Source organism: Dipodomys merriami, unplaced genomic scaffold (assembly GCF_024711535.1).
Source record: "Dipodomys merriami isolate MVZ:Mamm:240054 unplaced genomic scaffold, mDipMer1.0.p SCAF_394, whole genome shotgun sequence".
Taxonomy (NCBI): Eukaryota; Metazoa; Chordata; class Mammalia; order Rodentia; family Heteromyidae; genus Dipodomys; species Dipodomys merriami.
Genome location: NW_027205537.1, coordinates 109,787 through 124,574, shown reverse-complemented (window position 1 = coordinate 124,574; position 14,788 = coordinate 109,787). Strand labels below are relative to the sequence as shown.

The 14,788-nt window shown below is 37.4% G+C and overlaps 1 long non-coding RNA gene across 1 annotated transcript; it reads left to right on the top strand.

Moving 5' to 3' along the window:
• The first annotated feature begins 4,835 nt into the window (after positions 1-4,835).
• On the top strand, positions 4,836-9,254 carry LOC138805462 (uncharacterized). The gene is made up of 4 exons (XR_011365550.1): positions 4,836-4,926; positions 7,526-7,576; positions 8,638-8,715; positions 9,206-9,254. It is a non-coding gene; the product is annotated as an uncharacterized lncRNA (long non-coding RNA).
• Positions 9,255-14,788: the final 5,534 nt, after the last annotated feature.

The following is a 14,788-nucleotide window of genomic DNA, read 5'->3' as shown; positions in this document are numbered from 1 at the left end:
GGCAGGAGATCCTGAGATACTCATTTCTGGACCCAGGAAGTGTCATGGAATGCAATTCATGTCATCCTTGAATGAGTAGTTCGTGCATGATTGGGGTATCAATTATTTGTAATGAAGAGTTGATGAAGTGTGACAATAATCATCACAGTCATGAAATGGAGGCATCAGGAAACATCCAAGAATCAGTAGTCACTTGATAGATTGGATTCCATCACAGATTGCCTTCTCTCCTACTCTGTACAAATATGTACTTATTTGCATACTACCTTCAGTTTATGAATGGATGACTATTGTGCTCCTCCCTCCTTCTTCCCCTGGGTAATCGATCTCAGGTCCTGGGAATGGCCTAGCTCCTTTGTGGCTCACAGGATGGTGTGCTCATGTAGACCCATTCGCCAATTGGGCTTTCTAGGCCCCGAGTTCAATCCAAGCCTGCCAAAAGATTCATCCTGATGTCAGAAGCCAATCATTGCACCTGTTTTCCTATCCTGTGTAAGTCCTGGGTCTCAGCTAGGATGGAGAATGCATGGGCCACCCTGTGGCCATGGGAATAGGTTGTTATCCATGTCAACCCAGTTATACCTGTCATCATATACTCCAGAAAATACACAAAGCATCCATGAATAGCATACAAAATAGAGACTAACTACACTAAATGCATGATGGAGTCCAAACACAGATGTGAATATACATCTCATGTTTCAATGATGCATTGAGGACTATTGTATCCTCCTTAGGGCTCTTTCTCCATTTCTGGGAACAGCTCAGCTCCTTAGTGGCTCACAGGCTGGTGTGATCACATGGACCCATTGGGCAATTGGGCGTCCTAGGCCCCGAGTTTGAATCCCAGCACTGCCTGATGTGAGAAGCCAGTCATTGCACCTGTTTTCCTGTGGTGTGCATGTTCTGGGTCTCAGCTAGAATGGAGAATGTATTGGCAACTCTATACTCATGGGAAGAGGTTTTCATCCATTTCACCACAGTTATATCTGTCATCTTATACTCAAGAAAATACACAGTACATCAATGAAAAAGACACAATATAAAGAGAATGACTACACCAAATGCAAGATGCTGCCCAACCATGTATGGAAATATAGATCCTTGGTTTAATTATGAATTTATGACTATATTGCCCCCCACCAGGGCTCAATCTCAGGTCCAGGGAATGACCTAGCTCCTTAGTGGCTCACAGGCTGGTTGCTCATCATGACCCTTTCAATAATTGGGTCTGCTAAGCCTTGAGTTCAAATCCTAGAACAGCCAAAAGTTTCATCTTGATGTGAGTAGCCAATTGATCTACCTGTTTTCCTCTCCTGTGAAAGACCTGGTATAAGAGAGGATGGAGAATGCTATATAGGCAACTCTATAGCCATAGGAATAGGTTGTCATCCATGTCAGCATAGTTATATCTGTCACCATACTCAATACTATACAAAATATATTCATGAATAAATAAAAAATAAAAAGGAATATCTACACTGAATGCAAGATACATAAGACACCTGTAGTAAAGAGAGATCCTATTAAAAAACAAGGGCTTATTATTTTGTCCAGTGCTTGCACTTCAAATCAGGTCCTAGACCCGGGCTGACATTCTAGTTTTCAAGGATGGTGAGCTTCCCCTTTCCCCATTGTGCAACAGAGCTACCCAGACTTGAGTTAAATTCCCAGCAATGACAAAAGATTCATCCTGATATCAGAAGGCAGTCGTTGCACATGTTTTCCTCTCCTGTGAAAGTACTGGGTCTCATCAAGGATGGAGAATGAGTAGGCAAACCTATAACCATTGGAACAGGTTGTCATCCATGTCAGCACAGTTGTACCTGTCACCATACTCAGTAAAATACACAATATCTCCATGAATTGTAACAAAATAAGAAGTATAACAAATGTGAGACACCTCCAAACATGTATGTAAATATAGATCCTATGTTTAAATAATGAAGTTATGACTGTCGTGGGGGCACCCTGAGGATCAATGTCAGATCCTGGGAATGGCCTAGCTCTTTAGTTGCTCACAGGTTGGTTTGTTCCCCTTTACCTCTTCACCAATTGGTCCCGCTAGGCCCTGAGACAGATCCCAGAACTACCAACAAGTGGATCATGAAGTAAGAAACTGAGTGAAAAATTATTTTCCTTTTATCTGAGAGTCCTGGGTGTTAGGCATGATGGAGAACATATCTACAAATCTAGATGCTATGTGATAATATATCATCAATGTAATAAACAGAGTGGGTATCATCATAGTAAATAAAATCAATGGTAAATAAATGAATAAAAAAATACAAGGAACAACCACACCAAACATGTATGTACTGAATATAGGCAACTATAAATCCTATCTTTACAATGTATATAAATAGTATGTTTTCAAGGCATGGGGCTGGAATTCGGGCCAAGTGAACAGGCCTGACTTTCTTATCTTCGAGTAAGGTAAAATTCCCCTTCATCCACAGTGCTGCAGATTTACCCAGACCCTGAATTCAAATCCAAAACTGGGCAGAATAAACAGCACGAATTGCAAGTCAGGGAACTAATTTATTTTTTAATTTTTATTTTGTTTTATGCTCTGCATGGCACTTGAACTCAGGTCGTCCCAACTCTGCCTCTGCTTTGATCACCCAAGGTTGGGGTGAAGCCACTGGACCCACAGCTGCTCCTGGGATCCTAAACCACCAGAGCATGCAGTATAAAAAATGCACAGAAAAAATGTGGTGAGATGACTTTTTATGTTTTGCTGGGTCTGAATGACACTGTTGCAAAGGGTACTTCACCTTGCATTGCTGAAGTCTGGCAGACTATTGGGGAAGCCATAGGCCCACGTGGCAATGTAGACCTTGATTTCGAATCCCTGTCCTGACCCAACCAATGGCAGGAGATACTGAGAGTCTCCTTCCCATCCATAGGAATAACAATGGAATGTTATCAATGTCACGGTCGAATGAGTTGATTGTGAATGATGCTTCTATAAAATTAGAATGATTTCAGGAGGCTGATTGATTTTATTTAATATTTATGAAGCATTAAAGAATACTATTACTTACAGGAACACAATAATTTCAAGACAGAGATTGATTTCATTAATAGTTTAAGGATGAAAACAATAACATTAATTACATGGAGGCATAAAAAGTACCCAAGAATTGGTACGAATGTAGTCTATAAAACTGAATAATGGATACACATCTCTGGCATGCTATAAAGCTATATATTTATTAGCATACTGTCATCTGCGTGTCAATTTGGTCTTATTTTGTCAACACCTGGGGCTCAATCTCAGGTCCTGGGAACTGCCTGTCAGCTCAATTTGCCCCACAATGGCGCGTTGACTCTCACCCATTCCTGAATTTGGCATCGTAGGCCATGAGTTCAGATGCCAGCACTCCCAAGAAATGAATTGTTGAAAAAGAAACTGATGGTGACACATGTTTTCCTGTTCTGTGGATTTCCTGGGTGTCAGGTATGAAGTGGAATACATATGCAGAAATATATTCTATGTAATCAATGTAATCAATGTTCTATGTGTAATAATACTCAGTAAAATAAATACATAAATAAAACAAAAAATAAAATGAGTAACTCCACTGAACGCAATATGGAGTCAACATATGTATTTAAATATAAATCATATATTTAAATTGTACATGAGTAGGATGTATTCTAGTCGTGGGGATCAATTTCAGGCCTAAGGAACAGACTTGAATTTCTTGACTTCAAGGAGGCAAGCTTCCCCTTCCCACACAGTGCAACAGAGTTACCCAGACCATGAGTTCCAATCCCAGTCTTGGCAGAAAAAATGGCACCTTTATAGTATATGAGGTGCAATTCTTAGTTATTTCATTATGCCTCCATTTAATGAATGTGATTGTTTAAATGCTTAATAAAGTATTAATTAAAATCGATCAGTGTCCTATATATAATTGTGTATAATTTTATCATAGAATCATTCAACAACTGCTCATTCAGTCATGACATTGATCACATTCCATTGGTAATCATAGGGATAAGAATGAGTTTCTTAGGATCTCCTGTCATTTGAAGCTGACAGGACCAGGATTCGAACTGTGGGCTCCACCTCCCTCCACTTAAATCCGAGGATAGGGAACTCACTGCTCTGTCCAAGAACATCAGCAAGACCAATGATGAGGCAAGCATCAGTGGCTCTCAAGAGTCCTCCTTGATATTTACAAGGCTTTGATGGGAGGATCAAATTCACACTAAGCAGGAAAGTCCTTGAAACCCCAGTCCCACTTCAGTGCCAACAAAGCCAGAAGTAGAGCCAGGTGGATCTAGTGTGGAGGGCTAACCTTGAGCAAAAGCAGCTCATGGACTGATCCCAGATCCTGAGTTCAAGGTCTGGGACTGGCAACAAACAGACATACACAAGAATCTGTGCAGCTATCTGGCTAAAGCAGGTCACCCTCTTGTCTCCAACTGAATTGAGTATAGTTCCCTGGGAAATGAGCTGGGGGGAGGTGCTGTCATCTTGACTCTGCCCAAGCTGCCTGCATCACAGGATTCTGGCCACACCCCCATTCTTTCATGTTTCTTTCTGACCAATGGGATACAAGAATGGTGGCCACGCCCACATTCCATGCTGCCTTGTACCACCAGGATTCCCTAGGCTGGTTGACACAACTACCAGCAGTTGAATAAGGTAGAGGTGGCTGAGTGGTGAGCAAGAGACTTGAAGCTACTTTGGAGTAGGAAATTGATGTGCCTGCCTGCCTCCCACCTCCTACCCTGCTTCCTCCAAGGCACTGCATTTCAAACCTCAGGCGGTATCAAGCTACTGGCAGGTTGCAGCCTCAACCTGGTCCTGGCCACTGGTCCTCTGTCCTGGACCTGAGTGTCTGCAATGCCTCCTCCATTACTGCTCACCCTAACTGGAGCAGCCACCAACAACTTCTCCCAGCATCACAAGTGAGTGGCTGCCCAGAGGGCTTGCACCTTGTGACACCTGCATCCCACAACAACCCAACCAGGTCCCGGACCTGCACCTCTTTCACACCCCACAGTCCGGGGACTCTGCCACTAATGTGCCCCAGGAGTGGGCACATCCCTAGTGTCCAATGTCCCAGGAAAAGTGCAGATGCAGGGATAGGTGAAGAGGGGACACCACAGAGCCCCTGGTGGGAGCCAGAGAGCCATGCATCTGCACCCTTTCTCTCCCTGGTGGGAGCTTGGTGGTGTTAGTCAGAGGTGGGGAGCAGCACCTCCACACTTGCGTTGTTGCATCTTTACTTTTTCTGGGCATGGGGGTTGTTGGATACAGAAGATAGACCACCCCCCCTTGCTGTGTAAGCCCTTGTCTTTTATGCTTGGTCACCCTTTCACCTGAAGAGGGTCCCAGAAAAGCCCTGGAGGGAGGTGAAGGGCGCTGGGGGTCAGAGCAGAAGGTGAATATCTGGGAGGAACACACACACACACACACACACACACACACACACACACACACACACACACACACACACACACACACACACACATACACCCGGCCTGTTCCCACACCCCTCAGCTGTCAAAAGTTTTCACAGGGTCATCACCTTTCCCAGCTCTGCCAGCATCTGCTGGTGCTTTTGGTCCATTTGGTCTTCTTTTCCTCCCCAAGAATCCGCCAATTAGCCCAGAAACATGTAGGCTAGAAGTAAAGAGTATATCCATGTATGTAGCATTTAGGACCCCATCCATTTCCTCAACATTGCCCCAACCCTGGTAAGACACCCCTCTGGGGGCACCATGACCTTCTGCTAGTTTCCCCTCCCAGGCTCTGAGAAGCCACCTGTCTCAGGACTCCTTCATCCAGCATCCTGGCCTAGGGTTTTGGTGAATGTGGAGTCAAGGCTGTTTGTTCCCAAGAGGAAGGATCTGGCTTGGAGAAAGGGAGAGGTTACGTGGTGCTGTGTCATTTGAGTGGTGCTCCCCTTGGGTGGGAGCCTCTTGTTCTCTAGTTCTCTCAAGGGCACCCCCAAGCTCCAGCTTGTACAGTATAGAAGACTACAAATAAGACAACATTGAAACAAAAAGCCAATTCCAATATGAAGATTTATGGGAGTGATATAGAGAAACCATTACTCCTAAGTGGAACATGAAGTATGAGGCCACTCCCTTTCTAAATCACACTTGCTAATCACACAAATTTGTAAAAAGTAGAGTGGAACAATAATTGTCGTTCCAATGCAAGTTAGATATAAGAGCATGGACTTAACTGGAAAAAAAGTGAGTCTTGAGAGAGCAGGGATTATACTAGCAGTGAACTAGTGGCTAAGATCACATTTATTTTTCTTTACTTTTCTTATATATTTTTTTGTTGTTATTGGTCTTGGCACTTGAACTCAAGGCCTGGGCGCTATCCCTCCGTTATTCAGCTCAAGGTTACGGCTCTAACACTTGAGTCATAGTACCACTTTCAGTTTTCTGGTAGTTAATTGGAGAAAAGGGTCTCTGGGACTTGCCTACCTGGGCTGACTTTGAACCCCAGTCCTGAAATCTCTCCACCACCTGGCTTAAGATCACATTTCTAATAGTGTATACTCAGCATATGCAATGTGTATGTTCATCTATCTTTATATGAATTCTTGAGTTAAAAATCTGGGCTAGAGTTTGACTTTACACTCACAAAAATATTTGTAATTTAAAAGTTGATACTTCTGGAGAAATAAAACCTAAGAATGTAAATGAGTCTGGGAAGTTTAGTTGGCATGCAGCCTGAGCAGAACAGTCTTTGCCACACTAACAGCCAAAAGCTAGATTGGAAGAATGGCTCAGGTGATGGAATACCAGTCATGAGCAAAATTGATGAATAAGAGCTTGAGGCTTTTGCATGCATACATACATACAAACATACACATACACACAGAAGCACTTATATGTGCACACACAATTACACAAATAAAACAACTTAGAATATGTAGAAAAGTTAAAAAAACAATAGAAAATATGTCCTGAGTAAGAATCAAGTGATAAATTTTAATATTAGAAAATCCTCAAGTGAACTTTCTTCAAAAAAGTTTGAGACTATTACATAGGTAGGGACCAGAGATAGTAAGAAAGTCAAGTAATTATTATTAAAGGATCAGATCCATGGAGAAATGAATAAGAGATCCCAGCATGTGCATCTGAAAATGTTCATATCCTGTGTCAAATGATAGAAGATCTTCGAAAATAGTACATAAACACTCTGAGCAGTCAGTCTAGTGGATAATATCATTGGAGAAGTTCAAAATTGCCAGTCTGTATCTAGATTACATAAACCAAAAAACCATGGCAGGGCAATGTGATACAAGCCTGGAATTCTAGCATGCAGACTAAGACAGGAGATTAGAGAGTGGAAATACATAGTGATACCTTCCCTGGACCAGGTAGTATAATTTTGTTTAATAAAAAAAATCAAACAAGAAAGGAATACACAATTGCAAGTCTGGGCTAATTTTGTCATTATGTTATGAGAAGTCAAGTTTCCTATTGAAATGCAACTCCTATATAATCTTCAGTTGTGTTTTAAATGCTCTCTTCATTACAGATCATTCCTAAATGCAAAATGGCTCATGATTCCCATCCAAAATTTGAAAAAGTAAGTGAGCATCATTCTGTAGGTTTCGAAAGAAATGATGGATTAAAAAAGCTTAAGCCTAGAGAAATAACAAAGTTTACCTAATGCAGGAATTTGTAGATTTTGCTAAATTAGAATTTAGAGTTAACATAAATATTTTGGTTTTGTTTGTAATTTCATATTTTATAGGATAATACAAAATTCTTTTTAAGTAGAGGGTTTAATTGAAAAATTCACAAATGATTCTGGCATTCCATTTTCCTAGAATATTCTTTCAAGAGAATTATAATTAGGTCTTAGTTGATAGATAATTCCAATAGTTCATGGATAAAATGATAATGTGAATAATCTAGACAGAGTTGCCAACAAATGGATATTAATTTATAAATTTAGCAAAAGGGCAATTTTTGATTGTATTGTATAACATTGTATGAAAAAAATAATTGTGTGACATCTTCTTTCTTCTACCTATATGTTACACAGGAAGCCATTTCCTAAATTACGTGCCTCTGTATACAATGAGAAAAATGTTATATTGGGTTTTGTTTTTGTTTTATTGGTTTGTCCTAGGGTTTGCATTCTGGGTCTGGAAGCTGTCTCTGAGCCTCTTTATGCTCAAGGCTCGTGTGCTAACACTCCAATCTCAGTGCTACTTGTGTCTGGCTTTTTCTGAGAAGTTTATTGGAGATTTGAACCATAATCTTCCAAACTTAGCATTCTGAATATCTGTGATAGTTTACAAAAAGTATAAATATAAATAACATTTGCAAGTGTTCTGATCTCAAGAATTTCACTGGGGGAAATTTATGCAACCCATTTTATTGTGGTGTTCTTTCCAGAACAAGGAGGGCATCACATTAGCAGAGGTGGAGTATTTTTTTCACAATAGATATAAACTATTCATTATGTAAATTAAGGGAATTTTAAGGTGCTCTTTACGAGTTGGAAAGTATTGGACTAGGATGATTTTATGGCATAAATCTTGGGATTGATGGTCATAGAAATAATAGCTTACTTTGATAAATATTTGCTTACTGTTGAAGAATTAATTACAGATGTTTCATAATTTTATCATCTACCAGAATGTGCCTATTTTTCTGTTGACTTCTCAATCTGTAACACTCCATTGGAAATTGCATCTATTGCAGAATTGCAAACAGGTACTGTTTTGAATCTCTCAGGTATGGAATGTTCAGAAATTGAAAATGAGTAGTTATTAGTCATAGGAATTTTGAAGAACACATATATTCTGTGCTCTTAACAACTTATTTACTTTTAAAAGTTATTGGTTTCCATAGAGTTAAACTGTTTTTGGTTTTAGTGTGAGAAAGTACTAAATTTATTCTTTTTTCAAAATATTGGCAAGTTTATTGTGAAAATATTGTCTAGTTGGATAACATTCAAGATGATGATCCTCTGATGAAAAAGGAGTAATTGTTTCAAATTAGATGCCAAATAGTATTGATTTTTAATAAATTACAACATAAAATAAAGGATAATATTTACTGTAAAAATAGAGTGAAATTATATTTTATGCAGCTTATTTTAAAATTTATTATCAAATTGATGTACAATGGGGTTACAGTAATTGTAAGGTAGTGAATACATAACTTTTCAAACTTTTTAGCGCCTCCTTCATTTTTCTCACAGTTTTCCTTCACCTCAGTACTCCTCACAAGTTGTAATGTACATTTCCAACATATTGCATGTGAGTATTTCTATTGCATTGGTTTTCCTTTTGTCCTTTGTCTCACCATTTTGTTGTTCATCTTCCCTTCCCTAATTAAGGTAAATGTATACACAATACACAGGGCACCAAAATTGAATACAGCAGGGGAAAACCATAAGGGAAAAAACACAAAGAAAATAGAAATCACATAGTATATTACAAACAATAACTACAAAAAAATCTCTGTTCCATATCTTGAAGTTCATTTTGCTCAGCACCAGCTTTTATGGTCATATATACACATAAACCCACTGGAAAAAAATAGTTGTAGGGACACTATATCATGAAAACAACATGTCAACTGTTTTTGAGGGTAAAGGTTTAACTAGGATTAGTGAATAAATGATTCTGTTAAAGGAATTTCAAAAGAGTTTGAAAATTATGACAGCTATATTTTGATTGTTCAAACTTTTTAACAACTTAGCTTATTAAGAAAATTGCCTGGGTAAATAGGTTTTCATGCAAAGAAATCTATGGAGACTTAGTTAAGAGGGAGCAATGTGGGTGAAGATAGTTCATTTTCACACTAAAGAAACAAACTTAAGAAACCTTGCTGTAAATCCTGTAGGTTCCTTTGAGAATTGAACTTACCCAGGAAATATACTCTCATTGTGTGAAATTCAAAGTTCTTAAAAAATTAAGATATCTACATTTGTGAATTGACCTTTAACTACCAAAATAATTATTTGAAAAAGATAATTTTGGTCAAAATATTTAGGGCGAAAGTGCCCTCCACAATTGAAAAAGGTATTGGGTTCACACTTTTCTGTTTGTAACACTTTCTACAATGTCTTTGTACGTGAAGCACTGAAACACAGAAAAAAAATCTGATTGGATACTCCAATGATTACACATTTCTAAGTAGCTCACAAAAAATAATATCCTTATTAACATGAGATAGTAAAGATTTCTCTTATTATATAAGCCAAAAAGGTTTGGGATTAGAAAAGAATTGAGAAAATTGAAAGGGTAAAAAGACAGTGTTCTTAGAAGCCCTAGCTAAGCATATTGGCTTCAGCAGTGGAGGGAGGCCTAAACATTTATATATGTTGTCTTAAAATTTTTGATATGTAAAGTGATTTTATAGAGCCTATTTGGCTGACTATAATGCAGAACAGATTGAATGAAGACATGAAAATAAATTCTGCGTCCAAATGAGGCAACTTAAAAGAGTTTTAAAAGAGAAACCATGAAGATATAGTGGGGTGGGGTGGGGGGGAGACCTTATAGTCCTTCAGCTTCACTGGACTTGAAGCCAAGAAGCTGTGATTAATTGGAAATCAGGCAAGAGATAAGAGGAGGACATAGAATTAGACATAGAAGCATTGTCCTTTGTAACAGACACTGTCATCCAAGGAATGGATGATTTAACTCTTCTTTCCCATACATCTTGCTGAACAAATGCAAGACCAAGAGAAGAATAATCTATTGAAATAATTTTTCAAAGAATAACTTCACTGAAATTGATAAGGTATCTAAGGAGAGTCTTAAGAGAGAAGATAAAAGTGGAGTATTCTTTGATTTCCTCTAAGCATCTTGTTATCAAAATATATCTTTGAGGTTAGAAGTGATTGAACCAAAAAGTGGTGGAGTACTTATTTTTGTGGGCAATTTAGACACAAGAAGACTTTCAACGTAAAAAAAAAAAAGTATAGCCAAATATTTGTGATCACAGCTTCTGGGACTTATTTTTTGGAGACAAAGTTTTACATTAGAATTTGTCCTCATTAACATAGATGTAGGGTTGTCATGGCAACCAAATGCTAGGGTGAAGTTTAATGGACTCTGACAAGTAAACAGCATGATAGAAAAAAAAAGGCAAATAATATTTAGTGAACTAATTTGACCAATTACTTTGCCAGAACAGAGAAGGAAAAATAAAATTCAAAATCAGTTGACTTAAAAGTATGAAAAAAGAGTAGTGAAGAGAGATGAGAGAAAACATAGAGGATTGTTTTCTCTCCAGTGGACAGAACCTATTAGGTTCTTGATCTTGTTTCTTCCATTCTATCTTCAGAAGCTATCAAGTGTGGGTCAGGACTGCAGTACCCATTTCAGACAAAGAGAACTGACAGAAGAAAGATAATATTTGCAGCAGATGTAGGTGATTTCTAACCTTAGACAATCTATTTAAATCTATTCAAAATTCCCCCCTACCCCGAACTGCCCTCTTTGAAAAGCATTGTTTGCTTTCCCCAAGACTGTCCTTCATTAACTCCTTAAAATTTTGAGAGTTCATATTCATACTCTCTAGAGATTTCTCTTTGGTTGTGATTTTTGTGTGTTTTTGTTTTTTGTTGTGTTTTTTAACTGAATTTCAAAAGGTTGTGCAAGTGTGTTACAATTAAATATGTTCATCTAATTGTCCAATGCTCCTGGATCAGAGTCACTTTTTCTATCATTCTCAACCAACCCCTTCTTCAAGATTTATTTCAGATTTACCACTTCCTTTATCACATGTGTACATTAAGTATTCTAACTGTACTTGCCACTTGTTCCATTTTTCATTCATTCTACATCTTTACTATTATTCTACTTTGGTTTCAATTTCCTGGTAGTCATTCTGTTAAACCGTTAATACTTTGAAAGTTTTATACACATTCCATGGAGTTTCAATCCTGCATATGTTTGAACTGATGTCAGCTTATATTTCCATAATTCATTCATCTGCAATAATAATTTGCAAACTGTAGACGTGAAGGACCTAGATATGGTTTTATTCTCATCCATTTGGAAGATTAATCTTTAATCAAAAAAAGTTTTAAAATGGCTTAGAATGTATTCCTAATTACCAATTTTTATAAATGTCTTTGTACAATGGTTTGTGATTATTTTGTTTTACATGGGATAATATTATCTACTACATATAAGTTTTGGAAAATGAAGAAAACTAAGATTTACTACTATCAAGGAATATGATAGAAATAGAAGACAGATTTTATGTTTGTCACATCTCTGATGAATACCCATATTCAAGACTTACAGTCATATTTCTCACTAAGGTAAACAGATAGGGAAAAAAATAAAACAACATATGATGAGGCAACTTTTTGTGACTTTTTGAAATGTACTTTATTTAAGTGATGAAATTTACTTTATTAACTAACATTTGGGTTTGAAATATAGGAGGCTGATCTATTTAACACATTTCTGGAAGGCACCTACTAACACACAAATGGTGGGCGGAACAATTTCTATACTTTAATGAATAGTTGAACCTGTTTGGCATTGGTGCTGGGTAAATAAATCAACTCTATTGTAACTTGCTCACTACACTTGAAAAACTTGTAATGCCACTAAGTATAATCTACTTGTCAAATATTATTTAGGTGATTGTGATTTTTAAAAGTATATTTGAAAAAGAATATACTTTCAGAAGATTAAATGTAGGTTATTATTGTTTTGAGAATGACGACATTTTTATACTACCGAACCAAGTTTTACTGAAGTACCCCTGTTTTGAAGTACTAAGGATCTTCTCAATTAATGTTTTTCTGAATTATATTTGACCTCTAAGTCAAGTTTTCCTGGTTTTGGTAGACCAATTGTGGATCTATCCTTCCAGGATCTACTTTTTTGGCCTACTTATGCTGGACTGAAATCGTTCAGTAATCATTAGGAGAGTGGTATAAAAATAATCTTGTGACATGTTTTATCTCATTCAATCATATGGACTGGTCATCTGTAAATTGAAAGTTTGAACTACAGTACATTCTCTCAGATTTTGTGATATCATCTTTTATTTTAAGTTGCATTGCATTTCACAATTGCTTACTGAAAATTCCTGTTTCTCAAAGAATTCGGGCCCTGAAATATAGGAAATGAGAAATTGAGATTGGTCTTCAATTACTTTCTGTTGGCATGTTGCATGGGCCTAGGTGAGAAGTCTTGCCTCTGTTATTTGATGATGCAGGTAACTCGGACCTGGGAGCCTAGGAATTGTGGGTCCTGCAGAAAAAAGATCTTGTAGATGTCATATCAGCAAAATTTGGGTATAATCAGTAGGAATGCTTCAGAAATATGAAGAAAAACTGTTTAGGACCAGCGAGTTAAAATAATAAACAGAGGGGCTGGGAAGTTGGCTCAGTGGTAGAGCGCTTGCCTTGCATGCCTGAGGCCCTGGGTTCGATTCCTCAGCACCACATAAGCAAAAAGAAAAAAGCCGGAAGTGGCGCTGTGGCTCAAGTGGTAGAGCACTGGCCTTGAGCTGAAGAGCTGAGGGACAGTGCTCAGGCCCAGAGTTCAGGCCCCACAACCGGACCAAAAAAATAATAATAATAATAATAAACAGAGCATCAGAGTAAAATATTTTATAGCTTATAGGAAAACAAAATTGTTTTTTTACCATGTGAATTCAGAAGACCAAGAGCACTTTGAAGGTATCACAAGTTTGTATGAAAGACAATGCATTGATACTTTTTATATTGTAAACCTAATTATATTCCAATCTATTTATTGGAATAAATAAATATAATTTTTTTCAAATTATCAATTATTTCTAGTAAGATTCACTGTGTGAAATATAAAATCAGCACATATAAATATAAAATATATTACTATATATAATATAATAGAAAGGGCACATGTTTTGCATTGTTCTGTTGTGGTTAAGGTATAAATGGCAACTCTGTTTTAAAGTATTATTCCATTATCTCTACCTCAGTGTTTAGTAGAGTTAGAACTAAAGCTTTACTATTTGCAGATTTACAACCTGGACACACCAGGGAACACTCTGATTAAAACATTACCAATTTAAGGCCTAATAATGAGGAGAAACATATGGACTTCTCCTGGAGCTATGGGAATATTTTGGTGATAGAAAGGCTGTAGTGTAAGTTCCTGCCTGGTTGGATGGTTGACAGGCCAGGACATTAGGTAATCATGCATATGAACAATTTTTTCACCTTCTTGGCTTTAGCTACTTTTGAAATGGTAGGTATATTAAATAATTGTATTTTGATAAAATACCTTCTATCCTGAACAGTTCTGTCTGAATTGTTCATCTCTCTATCATCCCTTGTAACTAATAATAGTTTTGTTTCAGTAAGACAATCTATGCTGTCAGGGTAAGATATTCTAGTTGATCTGTTGCTACATGGAAGAAGAGTAAATGGTCAGGTAGACATTTGTGCCAGTAAGACCTCATTTGGGAAATTTTGTGCTGCAGAATTTTATAAGTCGTTCTTAAGCAAGGCTTACTTTGAATCCATTAGCTCCACAAAGCTAACTCAGTTGGATAAATAAGTATTTGAAAAAGCCATCATCTTTGGACCTGGTTATAAATGCTTCAAAGTATGATCAAATTTAAAATGAAAAAAATATCCATTGACAAAAAATTGCACATGTGAGCAATAGACCAAACAATATAAATTTTTTTCCACTATACATAGAATTTTAGGAAAAGAAGATCAATAGCATTGTAAGGAACAATAAGTTTTCCTTGTTACAAATAGGCATCCAAAGATATATACCTATATAAAGATTTCATCATTAATATACGTGCT